Source organism: Oreochromis aureus, linkage group 20, assembly GCF_013358895.1.
Source record: "Oreochromis aureus strain Israel breed Guangdong linkage group 20, ZZ_aureus, whole genome shotgun sequence".
Classification (NCBI taxonomy): domain Eukaryota; kingdom Metazoa; phylum Chordata; class Actinopteri; order Cichliformes; family Cichlidae; genus Oreochromis; species Oreochromis aureus.
The window spans coordinates 38,080,070-38,092,415 of record NC_052961.1 but is presented as its reverse complement, the minus strand read 5'-3'; positions in this window follow the sequence as shown (position 1 = coordinate 38,092,415).

Sequence of the window (12,346 nt, the reverse complement as noted above, 5' to 3'; positions counted from 1 at the left end):
TTTCTGCCAAATCATAGTATTACTGCTATTTCATAGTATTTGAGTGAAATCATAGTATTTCTCTCATCTTAAAGTACTCAATTATAGTATTTGTGCCAAAGTTTAGTATTTCTGCCAAATGATATTATCTCTGCTAAATCATAATGTCTGCCAAATCATAGTATTTGTGCCAAATTATGGGATTTTGCCAAAACATGGTACTTGTGCCAAATTATAGTATTTGTGCCCAATTAATATTTCTGTTATGTTATAGTATTACTACTAAGTCATAGAATTTCTGTTATGTTCTGCCAAATCATAGTATTACGGCTATTTCAAAGTATTTGAGTGAAATTACAGTGTTTCTGCAAAAACATTTTATTTCTGCTAAATCATAGTATTTCTGTTATCTTAAAGTACTTGCACTCAATTATAGTATTTGTGCCAAAGTTTAGTATTTCTGCCAAATCATATTACCTCTGCTAAATCATCGTGTCTGCCAAATCATAATATTTGTGCCTAAGCACAGCATTTGTACCAAAACATAGTATTTCTGCCAAATCATAGTATTTGTCCTAAAGCATAGTATTTCAACAAAATCACAGTATTTCTGCTATGTTATAGTATTTGTGCTTGTAGAAAAACCTGTGTTAGTGTGAGCTACATTACCCAGCAGCCTCTGAGCAGTGAGGGAATTCATGGGACTTCTGAGCTAGATGGTCTTCCTTCGTTCCTGTGCTAACGATTGAGGAGAGAGCTGCTGGGAAGGGGAGCAAATAGCCCATCCTGTATTTGTTGGGGATGGTGTGTGTCACATAAATGTGAGTTAATGTTCCATGCTTAAGATGTTTACCCTGCTACTTGTGTGTATTGGTTTTAGTTACCTTTAGCGTATGTGCTAGTTAGCGATAGCTATGGCAGCACAGTTATTTGATTGTTTTGGGCTTGTTCCTGCTTTGTTTGTTCCCCTGCAAATTTATGTGAATTTGTACACTGTAATATCGCTGTATTACGTAGTGGCTAAGTAGGAGGCTGACTGTTACTAAGTGCATCAGTGTACATAGGTCATCTGTTGTGTTGGAGTGCCCTCTTGTGGCGCCTTTTGGGTAGTGCCTTAGTAAACACTGCAAAGAAGTGGTATCAGACTGGTTTGTAGTGGAGGAATTTGTTGCCAGTTTCTTTCATCTTTAATCCGTATTCATGTTGTAATGTAGTAACTTTTGTGGCGCATAAATACCACAATATGGCAGAAATACCATGTTTTGGCACAAATACTTTGATTTGGTATACTTTAGCTTCTTCACCCCTTTTCAGCAAAATTTTCATTTTTTTCACCCCTTTTCAGCACAAATTCCAGCTTTTTGGCGGTTTTCAGAAAAAAAAAAAACTCTTTTCAGCAGAAACTCTGCTGATTCACCTCTTTTCAGCGCAAGGTTCTGCTTCTTTGCCTCTTTTCTGCAGAAATTCTGCTGATTCACCTCTTTTCTGCAAAATTTTCATCCTTTTTGCCTCTTATCAGCACAGTTCTCAGCAGCTTCTGATAATTTCAGCACAATTGTCAGTCTATCTACCTCTTTTTTGTGAGAATGAGTTTCGCTCAGTTAGATGAGTAGCTGCCTTGAGACCAGGAATGGTGAATTAGAGCAGAACCAGGTTGTTCTTTCATTTCATTTCTTTATTTATTTCAGACATGGTTCAACAGTGTTTCTTTTTCTACATACAGAACCTTCTGCCTCTTTTCAGCAGAAATTCTGCTCATTCACCTCATCTCTTGTGTTGGAGTGCCCTCTTGTGGCGCCTTTTGGGTAGTGCCTTAGTAAATGTGAACACTGCAAAGAAGTGGTATCAGACTGCTTTGTAGTGGAGGAATTTGTTGCCAGTTTCTTTCATCTTTAATCCGTATTCATGTTGTAATGTAGTAGTACCACAATATGGCAGAAACACTATGTTTTGGCACAAATACTTTGATTTAGTATACTTTAGCTTCTTCAGGTTCTTCACCCCTTTTCAGCAAAATTTTCATTTTTTTCACCCCTTTTCAGCACAAATTCCAGCTTTTTTGGCTGTATTCAGAAAAAAGACAACTCTTTTGAGGAGAAACTCTGCTGATTCATCTCTTTTCAGCGCAAGTTTCTGCTTCTTTGCCTCTTTTCTGCAGAAATTCTGCTGATTCACCTCTTTTCTGCAAAATTTTCAGCCTTTTCACCTCTTATCAGCACAATTGTCAGCAGCTTCTGCTCATTTCAGCAGAATTGTCCATCTCTCCACCTCTTCTTTGTAAGAATGACTTTGGCTCAGGGAAATGAATAGCCACCTTTGAGCAGAAATTCTGCTGATTCACCTCTTTTCTGCAAAATTTTCATCCTTTTTGCCTCTTATCAGCAGCTTCTGCTCATTTAGCAAAATTGTCAGATTCTCCATCTCTTTCCTTGTGAGAGTGAGTTTGGGTCAGGGAGATGAATAGCCGCCTTGAGCCCAGGAGGGCCAGGTTCGAATCCTGCTTAGGGCAATGTTTTTTTTCAGCAAAAATTTCTATCTTTACCCCTTTCAGTAGAAGTTTTTGGCTTTTCACCACTTTTCAGCAAACATTTTCTGCTTCTTCACCTGTTTTCAGCAGAATTTTCAGTTTCTTCACCGCCATATAACTTTTGCAAGTTTTCAACTTTTCAGCTTTTTCAGCAGGCAACTTCAGCGTTAAGGCATCCACACAGCATTTTCGCAGGAAATGCAAATTTTTCTAGTTCTTTATTATTATTCTTCTAGTTGCTTCCGTACACTTTTTGGCACTTAACTACTTCCACAGTTTTCTGCCGATTTTCTCAGTTCAAACTCTATACTGTTCTGCTCTTTCTGCTCTTTCCGGCAATGACTTTTGGTGTTTATTACTGTTATACTTTTAAAATATTACACTTTTTTTCCTTTAATTTGTCCCATTGAAATGAATGGGAAACTTCCACAATTCTGCTAAAACTTGCTTGTCTTTGAAAGTTAACTACTTTGTCATACTTTCACCTAGAAACTCCATTCAAACTTTAAAATGTTCTCAGATTATTGGGCTATTCCTGTCTGATTCAGCTTTTTCAGATCTTCTACCGTTTTAATTTTATACCTCTTTAAGTTTTCAGTTGCAAAATTGTGATTTTTCAGAAAATACATGCGTTGCTATGGTTGCTATGCAATTAACTCAGAGTGTGCACTCGTCCTTTCTGAATTTTCTCTTCATGTCTGAACAACTTCTTGCTACTCGCTGAATTTCCACTCAACCCCACAAATTATACATCAAAACGTAGGTATTTCTGTTGGCTTTCAGAAAATGTCACTATCATTGTTGTGGGACTTATAGACTTTTGCAGATCTCCTCAGAGTAACATAAAGTCTCAAAACTCTCCATAGAAACTCAATGGAGAGTTTCTTCAAAATCAGCGCTGGAATTCTCTAATGAGAGGCATTTTCAAATCGTCATATCTCCTTAACGAAACAAAGTTGAGACATGACGCTTGTGCCAATATATCTTCAGACGTCACTGATGCTCACAATTCAAGAATTTTTTCCTCACCTATTACCGTTTGGCCATGAATTACACTTGTTTGAGGATAGGAAATTTGTCCCTCGCTCAGATTTCTTCAGATTTCAAACTCTGGAAATGAGGCACTTTTTTTTTCTCTCATCATATCTTTTTGATGGATTTCCACAGAGACCTGAAAATTCCCATGACTGTTCACCAAAGCCTGCTGTTTCTTACGGTGAAAGAATGATTTTGATGCTCCATATAGATTTAGAGTTACAAAACATTGTTTGAGGGCAAGTCAAGGCAGTTTTGCTTTGCCTCTACTCAGTTACGGTGTATTACAAGTCATATATCTTTAATAATTTATATTTTATCTCTGATTTATGAAGACCTGCAGATTCCCCCATCTCTTCTGAACAAATCGGTGTCAGAATGAGCATTCTAGCCCCTACGGTTAGGAAATTATGGCCATTTGTTCGAGGGGAATCCTGAATGTGAGAAATACACTGCAGAAAACTCACACCTCTCTCTGTGTCTGTGTGTGTAAGTGCTGATTACAGCAGGTGCAGCCAATTTAGCTGACCTAGATATACCAAACCCAGACTCTCAACAGCCTCTGCACACTTTGCTCTCTGTGTATGTGTGTGTGTATATCAATATTTCTCCCATGTTAAAGTATTACTCCTCCATAATAGTATTCGTGCTAAATCAAAGTACTTCTACTACATCTTAGTACTTCTGCTCAATCATAGTATTTCTGCTAAATCATAGTATTTTTGAAAAATCATGGTATTTGTGCCAAATCATGGTTTGGGGGCAGAACCATAATATTTATTTTATGTTATGAGATTACTACTAAGTGCAGGAATGTCTGTTATGTTATAGTTTATGTGCTGAATATAGTATATCTGCCAAATCATAGTATTTATCCCAAATCATAGTATTTATGCAAAATTACAGTATTTCTGCCAAAAAGCAGAAATAGTACCTTTTAGCAGAAATTTCTGTGAAAAGATATTATTTATGTTAAAACATAGTATTTCTGCTAAATCATAGTATTTCTGCCAAATCATAGTATTTGTACTTATTCATAGTACTTGTGCCAAATCATAGTATTTGTACCCAATCATAGTATTTCTGCAATATGATCGTATTTGTGCCAAATCATGGTATCTTTTGCCAAATCATGGTATTTGTGCCAAATCATGTTATTTGTGGCCAGTTAAAATTTCTGTTATATTAGTGTTACTACTAAGTCATAGAATTTCTGTTATGTTATAGTATATCTGCTGATTATGGTATATGTGCCAAATAATAGTATTTATAGCAAATAATAGTATTACTGCCCAAACATAGTATTTCTTGTAGTATTTGTAGTAGTAGTTGTTGTAGTATTTGTGCAAAAACATAGAATTTCTGCAAAATCATAGTATATCTGTTATGTTATAGTATTACTACCAAATCATAGTATTCCAAATCATAGTATTACTGCAATTCCATAGTATTTGAGCGAAATCGTACTATTTGTGAAAAAACATACTATGTCTGCAAAATCACATTATATCTGCTATGTTATACTATTACTACTAAGTCACAGTATTTCTGCCAATTCGTAGTATTCGTACTAAATCATACTACTTGTGCCAAATCATAGTATTGAAATCAAAATATAGTATTTGTACCAAAGCATTGTATTTGTCTGAAGTACAGTATTTCTGCCAAATCAGAGAATTACTGCAATTTCATAGTATTTTGAGGAATCCCTTTTGTTATAGTATTACTTCTAAGTCGTAGTATTTCTGCTTTGTCATAGTATTTGTACTGAAACATAGTATTTCTGCCAAATCATAGTTTTACTGCTATTTCATAGTGTTTGAGTGAAATTACAGTGTTTCTGCAAAAACATTGTATTTCTGCTAAATCATAGTATTTCTGTTATCTTAAAGTACTTGCACTCAATTATAGTATTTGTGCCAAAGTGTAGTATTTCTGCCAAATCACATTATCTCTGCTAAATCATAGTGTCTGCCAAATCATAATATTTGTGCCTAAACGCAGCATTTGTACCAAAACATAGTATTGCTGCTATATCATAGTATTTGATCCAAATCATAGTATATGTCCTAAAACATAGTATTTCTGCCAAATCATACTATTTGTCCTAAAGCATAGTATTTCAACAAAATCACAGTATTTCTGCTATGTTATAGTATTTGTGCTTGTAGAAACACCTGTGTTATTGTGAGCTACATTACCCAGCAGCCTCTGAGCAGTGAGGGAATTCATGGGACTTCTGAGCTAGATGGTCTTCCTTCGTTCCTGGGCTAACGATTGAGGAGAGAGCTGCTGGGAAGGGGAGCAAATAGCCCATCCTGTATTTGTTGGGGATGGTGTGTGTCACATAAACGTGAGTTAATGTTCCATGCTTAAGATGTTTACCCTGCTACTTGTGTGTATTGGTTTTACTTACCTTTAGCGTATGTGCTAGTTAGCGATAGCTATGGCAGCACAGTTATTTGATTGTTTTGGGCTTGTTCCTGCTTTGTTTGTTCCCCCTGCAAATTGATGTGAATTTGTACACTGTAATATCGCTGTATTACGTAGTGGCTAAGTAGGAGGCTGACTGTTACTAAGTGCATCAGTGTACATAGGTCATCTGTTGTGTTGGAGTGCCCTCTTGTGGCGCCTTTTGGGTAGTGCCTTAGTAAACACTGCAAAGAAGTGGTATCAGACTGGTTTGTAGTGGAGGAATTTGTTGCCAGTTTCTTTCATCTTTAATCCGTATTCATGTTGTAATGTAGTAGTACCACAATATGGCAGAAAAAATATGTTTTGGCACAAATACTTTGATTTGGTATACTTTAGCTTCTTCACCCCTTTTCAGCAAAATTTTCATTTTTTTCACCCCTTTTCAGCACAAATTCCAGCTTTTTTGGCTGTTTTCAGAAAAAAAAACTCTTTTCAGCAGAAACTCTGCAGATTCATCTCTTTTCAGCGCAAGTTTCTGCTTCTTTGCCTCTTTTCTGCAGAAATTCTGCTGATCCACCTCTTTTCTGCAAAACTTTCAGCCTTTTCACCTGTTATCAGCACAATTCTCAGCAGCTTCTTCTCATTTCAGCAGAATTGTCCGTCTCTCCACAACAACTTTTTGCAACTTTTCATCTTTTTCAGCTTTTCAGCAGACAGCTTCAGCGTCAAGGCATCCACACAGCATTTTCGCAGGAAATGCAAATTTTTCTAGTTATTATTCCCCTAGTTGCTTCCGTACACTTTTTGGCACTTATCTACTCCCTCAGTTTTCAGCCGATTTTCTCCGTTCAAACTCTAAACTGTTCTGCTCTTTCTGCTAATGCCGGCTATGACTTTTGGTGTTTATTACTGTTATACTTTTTAAAATATTACACTTTTTTCCTTTAATTTGTCCCATTGAAATGAATGGGAAACTTCCACAATTCTGCTAAAACTTGCTTGTTTTTGAAACTTAACTACTTTGTCATACTTTCACCTAGAAACTCCATTCAAACTTTAAAATGTTCTCAGACTATTGGGCTATTCCTGAATGATTCAGCTTTTTCAGATCTTCTACCGTTTTAATTTTATACCTCTTTAAGTTTTCAGTTGCAAAATTGTGATTTTTCAGAAAATACATGCGTTGCTATGGTTGCTATGCAATTAAGTCAGAGTGAGTGCTGGTCCGTTCTGAATTTTCTCTTCATGTCTAAACAACTTCTTGCTACTGACTCAATTTCCACTCAACCCCACAAATTATACATCAAAATGTAGGTATTTTTGCTGGCTTTCAGACAATGTCACTATCTTTATTGTGAGATTTACCGTTTTTTTTGCAATTTGCCTCGGAGTGACACAAGGTCTCAATACTCCCCATTCAAAGTCTATGGGAGGTTTTGAAATTCAGAGCTGAAATTCTGTAACGGGAGGCATTTTAAAATCGCCATATCTCTTTAACAAAGCAAAGTTAGGACATGAGGCTTGTGCCAATATATCTTCAGACACTGCTGACACTCACAGTGGAAGCAGTTTTACAATTATCTTACCGTTGAGCAATGAATTACGTTTGTTTGAGGGTGGAAATCGGTCCTCCTCTCAGTTTTCAAACTCTGGAAATGAAGCCGTTTCTTCTCTCGTCATATCTCCACGACGGAGGCACAAAGAGCAATGAAAATCGCAGTCAAAGTACACCAAAGTCCGCTGATTCACCCAGTACAAGAATTATGCCGCTAGCCCTCCTAGTTTTTGAGTTACACGACGTTTTGTAACTCCAAAAACGGCGTTTTTCGCCTCTCACCGCGATCTATTTTCTGACTGCTCAAGTATCTGTCTTTCAGACCGCCGCCCCTTTCCAGGTGGCGCAATCAGTAATGACACGGCTCTGCAGCTCAAAGGTCGTGGGTTCAATCCCACCTTGTTCAACATTTTTTTTTCACTACAAATTGATACACTATCACAGACCTGTAATTTATATTGCTAATTTATTACAATTCTGCAAAGTTTTATGATTTTAGCAGCTTTTCTAATATGGACCTCAGATTCTTGTTAACGCTCCATGGCAGAAACAAGTACACAGTCTGATGAAGCAGACTGAGGCAGTACCTCTGATTGGTGAATTTGAGCAGAACCAGGTTGTTCTTTCATTTCATTTATGTATTTATTTCACACATGGTTCAACAGTGTTTCTTTTTCTACATACAGAACCTTCTGCCTCTTTTCAGCAGAAATTCTGCTCATTCACCTCATCTCTTGTGTTGGAGTGCCCTCTCATGGCGCCTTTTGGGTAGTGCCTTAGTAAGCGTGAACACTGCAAAGAAGTGGTATCAGACTGGTTTGTAGTGGAGGAATTTGTTGCCAGTTTCTTTCATCTTTAATCCGTATTCATGTTGTAATGTAGTAGTACCACAATATGGCAGAAACACTATGTTTTGGCACAAATACTTTGATTTGGTATACTTTAGCTTCTTCACCCCTTTTCAGCAAAATTTTCATTTTTTTCACCCCTTTTCAGCACAAATTCCATTTATTTTGGCTGTTTTCAGAAAAAAAACCTCTTTTTTCAGCAGAAACTCTGCTGATTCATCTCTTTTCAGCGCAAGTTTCTGCTCCTTTGCCTCTTTTCTGCAGAAATTCTGCTGATTCACCTCTTTTCTGCAAAATTTTCAGCCTTTTCACCTCTTATCAGCACAATTCTCAGCAGCTTCTGCTCATTTGAGCAGAATTGTCTGTCTCTCCTCCTCTTTTTTGAGGGAGAGAGTTTAGCTCAGTAACATGAGCAGCTGCCTTGAGACCAGCAGGGCCAGGTTCGAATCCTGCTCAGGCGACATATTTTTTTTTTTCACCACCATGCATCTTTTTGCAACTTTTCATCTTTTTCAGCTTTTCAGCAGACAGCTTCAGCGTTAAGGCATCCACACAGCATTTTCGCAGGAAATGCAAATTTTCTAGTTCTTTATTATTATTCTTCTAGTTGCTTCCGTACACTTTTGGCACTAACTACTGCCTCAGTTTTTGTGCTATTTTCACCGTTCAAATCTTAAAAATTCTGCTCTTTCTGCTCTTTTTCGGCAATGACTTTTGGTGCTCATAACTTCTATACTTTTGAGATATTGAATTTTTTTTGCAATATTTTTGCCCATTTCTGCCATATTATCAGTGGCCTCACTGATTTTCCTTGCCGGGTTGACCTGTGTTTTAGCTCAGTGAGATGAGCGTCCGTTCTCAGAATGGGAGGCCCGGGTTCAAATCCCGCTTATGGCAACATTTCTTTCAGTTAACAGTTAAACTTGTTTTACTCTTTTCAACACAAATTTCAGCTTTATAACCCGTTTTCAGCAGAATCTTCATTTTTTTCACCACTTTTCAGCACAAATCCCAGCTTTTTCAGCTATTTTCAGCAAAAACATCTTTTCAGCAGAATTCTGAAAAGTTCTGCAGAACTCTTTTCAGCAGAAATTCTACTGATTGAACTCTTTTCAGCAGAATTTTCACCTCTTTTCAGCCGAAATTCTGCTTATTCACCTCTTCTGCAAAATTTTCAGCCTTTTCACCTCTTATTAGCACAGATCTCAGCTGTTTTCAGAAAAAACTCTTTTGAGCAGAAATTCTGCTGATTCATCTCTTTTCATTGCAATTTTCTGCTTTTTCACCTCTTTTCAGAAGAAATTCTGCTGATTCACCTCTTTTCTGCAAAATTTTCAGCCTTTTCTCCTCTTATCAGCACAATTCTCAGCAGCTTCTGCTAATTACAGCAAAATTGTCCGTCTCTCCACCTCTTTGTGAGAATGACTTTGGCTCAGTGAGATGAGTAGCTGCCTTGAGCGCAGGAGGGCCAGGTTCGAATCCTGCACAGGGCAACATTTTTTTTTTCACCACCATACAACTTTTTGCAACTTTTCATCTTTTTCAGCTTTTCAGCAGACAGCTTCAGCGTTAAGGCATCCACACAGCATTTTCGCAGGAAATGCAAATTTTTCTAGTTGTGTGGATGCCCTAATAGGGCTTCCACACTATTGAGTTCCTGTTTCTCTTTATTCTTTATTCCACTATATTCCAGTTGCTTCCGTACACTTTTTGGCACTTATCTACTCCCTCAGTTTTCAGCCGATTTTCTCCGTTCAAACTCTAAACTGTTCTGCTCTTTCTGCTAATGCCGGCTATGACTTTTGGTGTTTATTACTGTTATACTTTTTAAAATATTACACTTTTTTCCTTTAATTTGTCCCATTGAAATGAATGGAAAACTTCCACAATTCTGCTAAAACTTGCTTGTCTTTGAAACTTAACTACTTTGTCATACTTTCACCTAGAAACTCCATTCAAACTTTAAAATGTTCTCAGACTATTGGGCTATTCCTGAATGATTCAGCTTTTTCAGATCTTCTACCGTTTTAATTTTATACCTCTTTAAGTTTTCAGTTGCAAAATTGTGATTTTTCAGAAAATACATGCGTTGCTATGGTTGCTATGCAATTAAGTCAGAGTGAGTGCTGGTCCGTTCTGAATTTTCTCTTCATGTCTAAACAACTTCTTGCTACTCACTCAATTTCCACTCAACCCCCACAAATTATACATCAAAACGTAGGTATTTTTGCTGGCTTTCAGACAATGTCACTATCTTTATTGTGAGATTTACCGTTTTTTTGCAATTTGTCTCGGAGTGACACAAGGTCTCAATACTCCCCATTCAAAGTCTATGGGGAGGTTTTGAAATTCAGAGCTGAAATTCTGTAACGGGAGGCATTTTAAAATCGCCATATCTCTTTAACAAAGCAAAGTTAGGACATGAGGCTTGTGCCAATATATCTTCAGACACTGCTGACACTCACAGTGGAAGCAGTTTTACAATTATCTTACCGTTGAGCAATGAATTACGTTTGTTTGAGGGTGGAAATCTGTCCTTCTCTCAGTCTTCAAACTCTGGAAATGAAGCCGTTTCTTCTCTCGTCATATCTCCGCGACGGAGGTAGAACGAGCTATGAAAATCGCAGTCAAAATACACACCAAAGTCCGCTGATTCACCCAGTACAAGAATTATGCTGCTAGCCCTCCTAGTTTTTGAGTTACACGACGTTTTGTAACTCCAAAAACGGCGTTTTTTTCGCCTCTCACCGCGATCTATTTCTGACTGCTCAAGTATCTGTCTTTCAGACCGCCGCCCCTTTCCAGGTGGCGCAATCAGTAATGACACGGCTCTGCAGCTCAAAGGTCGTGGGTTCAATCCCACCTTGGTCCACGTTTTTTTTTTTCACTACAAATTTATACACTATCACAGACCTGTAATTTATATTGCTAATTTATTACAATTCTGCAAAGTTTTATGATTTTAGCAGCTTTTCTAATATGGACCTCAGATTCTTGTCAACACCACATGGCAGAAATACATACAAGTAAACAGCCTGATGAAGCAGACAGAAGCAGTACCTCTGATTGGTGAATTTGAGCAGAACCAGGTTGTTCTGCCTCTTTTGAGCAGAAATTCTGCTGATTCATCTCTTTTCAGCGCAACGTTCTGCTTCTTTACCTCTTTTCAGCTGAAATTCTGCTGATTCACCTCTTTTCTACAAAATTTTCAGCCTTTTCACCTGTTATCAGCACAATTCTCAGCAGCTTCTGCTCATTTGAGCAGAATTGTCTGTCTCTCCTCCTCTTTTTTGAGGGAGAGAGTTTAGCTCAGTGACATGAGCAGCTGCCTTGAGACCAGCAAGGCCAGGTTCGAATCCTGCTCAGGGCGACATGTTTCTTTTTTTCACCACCATGCAACTTTTTGCAAATTTTCATCTTTTTCAGCTTTTCAGCAGACAGCTTCAGCGTTAAGGCATCCACACAGCATTTTCGCAGGAAATGCAAATTTTTCTAGTTCTTTATTATTATTCTTCTAGTTGCTTCCGTACACTTTTTGGCACTTAACTACTCCCTCAGTTTTTGTGCTATTTTCACCGTTCAAATCTTAAAAAATTCTGCTCTTTCTGCTCTTTCCGGCAATGACTTTTGGTGCTCATAACTTCTATACTTTTTGAGATATTCAATTTTTTTTGCAATATTTTCTGCCCATTTCTGCCATATTATCAGTGACCTCACTGATTTTCCTTGCTGGGTTGACCTGTGTTTTAGCTCAGTGAGATGAGCGTCCGTTCTCAGACTGGGAGGCCCGGGTTCAAATCCCGCTTATGGCAACATTTCTTTCAGTTAACAGTTAAACTTTTTATACTCTTTTCAACACAAATTTCAGCTTTTTAACCCGTTTTCAGCAGAATTTTCAGTTTTTTCACCACTTTTCAGCACAAATCCCAGCTTTTTCAGCTATTTTCAGCAAAAACATCTTTTCAGCAGAATTCTGAAAAGTTCTGC